The sequence below is a fragment of the Sinocyclocheilus grahami genome, unplaced genomic scaffold (assembly GCF_001515645.1).
Source record: "Sinocyclocheilus grahami isolate Dianchi unplaced genomic scaffold, SAMN03320097.WGS_v1.1 scaffold4259.1, whole genome shotgun sequence".
Lineage (NCBI taxonomy): Eukaryota > Metazoa > Chordata > Actinopteri > Cypriniformes > Cyprinidae > Sinocyclocheilus > Sinocyclocheilus grahami.
In genome coordinates this window covers 2,887-3,218 of record NW_015509232.1, presented here as the reverse complement: position 1 = coordinate 3,218, position 332 = coordinate 2,887, and positions in this window count along the sequence as shown.

Genomic DNA, 332 nt, shown 5'->3' with positions numbered 1-332 from the left:
ATATTAAAAATTGTCCTTGCTCTTCCAAGCTTTATAATGGCATGGTGTTTTTGTAAAACAGTCCAAAAGTAGTCAAATAAAGTGCAACCATCCATATTAAAACATGCCTTACATGGCTCCGGGGGTTTATAAAGGCCTCCTGTAGCAAATCGATGGGCTGTGAATAATCAGTGGTTAAAATGAATCTTTACTCCGATACCACAGCAGTATAATCACAACCCTTTGCTGTGTTTCCGTCATTTTACTGATGACTGCTTCTCTAATATCTGAGAGTTTAATGCGGGATACATAAACTGGTTGTCTTTGAAAGATGGGTCAGTGCCCAGTTTGTT